The sequence below is a fragment of the Chiloscyllium plagiosum genome, unplaced genomic scaffold, assembly GCF_037043375.1.
Source record: "Chiloscyllium plagiosum isolate Xiang-an unplaced genomic scaffold, Cpla_swu_hap1 HiC_scaffold_21, whole genome shotgun sequence".
Lineage (NCBI taxonomy): Eukaryota > Metazoa > Chordata > Chondrichthyes > Orectolobiformes > Hemiscylliidae > Chiloscyllium > Chiloscyllium plagiosum.
Window position 1 is genome coordinate 95,860,945 of NW_028270159.1, and position 3,204 is coordinate 95,864,148.

Genomic DNA, 3,204 nt, shown 5'->3' on the forward strand with positions numbered 1-3,204 from the left:
TGCTGCTCTAATCGAATTTGTAGTTCTTGCCATTTGTCCGTATTGCTACTAGGGATAGCTGGTCATGGCAACTCGTGACTGCCACAAAAATTCTTTGCCAAAATTGGATTGTCCCGCAACGTGATTCGCAGTGCACGAACTTCGCAACGAGGATTTGCCACGCGGCAAGTTAAAAAGCACGCTTCCATTTATTAAAGTAAGTTTCTGGGAACTGACAACCAGATTCCTCCTTACACTCGGAATTATGACAACACATAAACCAACAGCCTCTCTCACAGACAAGTGACCAATGCCCATCTTGTGCCGGACAAACATAGTTGACAAGATTGCAAGCAGGGACTGCACAGAAAACTATAGAGGAGAAGCAGACAGACGACCATCGAGCTGCATTCATGCAGTTCTGTTACCCTGTAAACCCCATGCACAGCTGTTCCTTGTAGGTACACACAGGGCACTGAGTGTCTCTGACTCCGGGACTTGCAACTCGGATTATATGACCGTCTGCAGCACTGGTTACTTCCTTGTGTGAGGTAACTCCCGATGGAACATATATAAAACACAATAGCTGATTCAGAAAAACGTCCAAAATAGTACCCAAGAGACGTATTTCTGTTGTGTTTCTGGTCCTGTTCCTGACATGACATCCAGCATTGTACTTATTGTGTGCTTCCTGACGGTTCGGTGCATGCTTCCGTGATCGCATTGTGTGCAGTAATCTGCGTTTTAGCTGCAATTACGTGCGTTTGAAACCCAGGACCACCTGCCTCTATTCTGTTTTCTTCTTCACATGCGCAATTGCAACACAGTAAACGATCAATTAATATTGGAAAATGACATACACAGGCGTGTGAAAAGCCCAGTTTCCGTGGCAATTATGCAATGGTTAGAGATTACATTGATTCAGGAGATAAGGATGGAAAATGTGTTTGAGTAGAGATGAGGAACATTGAGGAAAGAGGAAACCAGCCGGTGTAGCTTACAAGAACATTAACAGTAACCAAAGTGTAAAAAAAAAACGGACAGGAAAATTACCGCCTGTGAATGCTAAAAGAAGGCAAGAATTATGGGAGACATTCATTTCCCTTCTTCCACTCCCGTTTGAATTGAAAAGAAACTTTGAAGAAAAACAATCGAAAAGTCATATATACACGACCGAACAACGTGTGTCATACCTTGGTCATTGATTACTGTAGATTAGAATACTTACAATATGGAACCAGGCCCAGCAACTCCACACCGACCCACCCCAGCCCAAATGCATTCCTCTCCATTCACCCCGTCAATTTAGCACGGCCATTTCACCTAACCAGTACATTTTTGGACTATGAGAGAAAACCAGAGCAAGTGCACGCAGCCACGGGGAGAATGTGCAAACTCCACACATGCAGTTGCATGAGGCGGGAATTGACCCTGACTCTGTGGCATTGTGAAACAGCAGCGCTCACGATGGTGTCAGCGTTAGATGGGACTTATTTGCCGTCTTTTATTGGGAAAAATCTCTTAAATTGTGAGCATCTGGAAAGACCAGCTCCTTCGCCAGAAAAAGAAATGAATATGTCACTAACCTTGGATTGTTTCATGTCCAAGAACACTCAGATCAATACCTCTCTTGATCAGCTCTGCTGATCATGTTTGCAAAGAGATCTAGCAAATTGCCAAAGTGGGATTGTCCTTTCAATCAATAATTTTGACTCAGTTTGGCTGCAAATATCTTTTCCTAACTTTGTGTTTTTCTTCCTTTACATTGGTGTCTCGCACCTTACAATTGACAGCAGAGGTGGGAGAGGAGAATGGAAGCATTTAGCTCATCAAGTCAACGGTAGCTTTCAATGAGATCACGGCTGATTTGGACAATTTGGTAAGAAAATGAAAATGTTGGCGAGGAAGATACAGAGCTACTTGCGTCTAGACGAGAAGAGATTGAGGTTCACAAGAAAGAGATATTAGAAATACTGCAGAGTGTGAACATAGATAAGTCAGCTGGGCCGGATGGGAGCGATCTGATTTTGTTTAGCAAATGCACTGCAGGAAGGTACAAACCAAGCTGATGCTTCCAACGGTTCGTTTTGAGCCGCTAATTTGCAGTGAAGTGACGCCGCCAATAAAAGGTGTCACGCATCTCGTCTAATTCCACATCCTGAGCTCGAAATGACCAGAGGTTTCTCGCTGAGTTTCTGCAGGGTCTTGTTTGGACGACACCATGACACTTTTTCACTGGAGTGGATCATGAAATCGCGTCGTGACTGTGAATAAAACGATGGAAACTTCCAGCAGAGAAGGACGCGACCCTGAAGCAGGCAGCTGAGGACAAATGCTTCTCCTTTGCCAGTGAAAGGCACTGCTTCACAAATTGGAAACTTCGAAGTGAAGCAATGTTGGTGATTATCTTCGGTGCTTGTTCACCTTTTTAATTCTGAATCCGTGAAAGTCCATGGCATTACATATCGACATTCTGCCAGGTCTGGGCTTGTCTCTTGGGCCAGTGGCGTAATGGATAACGCGTCTGACTTCGGATCAGAAGATTGTGGGCTCGAGTCCTACCTGGCTCGAGGAGGAGTGTTTTGCTTTAACCATGGTATACGTTGACGCTCCCCTGTAAAGTTCTCTCGGGACATCGCCTCTTTTGTCCTATTGTCCATTTCAAATTCCAGCTCTCCACAACGGACACCTCCGTCAGTTTGGCGGCACTTTCTGGTGTAGTCATGGCCGAGTGGTTCTGGCGATGGATTAGAAATCCGTTGGGGTTTCGCCACGTAGGTTCGAATTCTGCTGACTCCGTTATGAATGCTTTCCTGCTGGTATAATTTTCGCTCAAAGTTCAGAAAAACTATTTTGTGAACCAGGCCGGTAATTTGATTAGACTTGGGAAACTCGAGTTCTTCATCAGAAATGTTCCATATTTAAAACATTATCTCTGTTTCTCTTTCCAGATACACTGCTCGACACATCGGGTTTCTGCAGCTGATATTGAACGTCCTGAGCAGAAGTGCTGCTTTTCATTAGATTCCTTTAATCCCTGTCCTTTGTTCTCTGACTCGGGTCAGTGGCAACACTTCCTCCTGCTCGTCAAAGTGCTCATTCCCCACCGCTCCCTCTCCCATCATTAGAAACAACCGCAGGAAATCGCCACTTAACCATCTTTGTTCCAAAGTGAAAACTCATCAGCCTCGGGAATCTCTCCACCAAACGGGACTTCTCATCCCT

The 3,204-nt window shown here is 44.9% G+C and overlaps 1 non-coding gene across 1 annotated transcript; it reads left to right on the forward strand.

Moving 5' to 3' along the window:
* Positions 1-2,476: 2,476 nt before the first annotated feature.
* On the forward strand, positions 2,477-2,549 carry trnar-ucg (transfer RNA arginine (anticodon UCG)). The gene has a single exon. It is a non-coding gene; the product is annotated as a tRNA-Arg (tRNA).
* Positions 2,550-3,204: the final 655 nt, after the last annotated feature.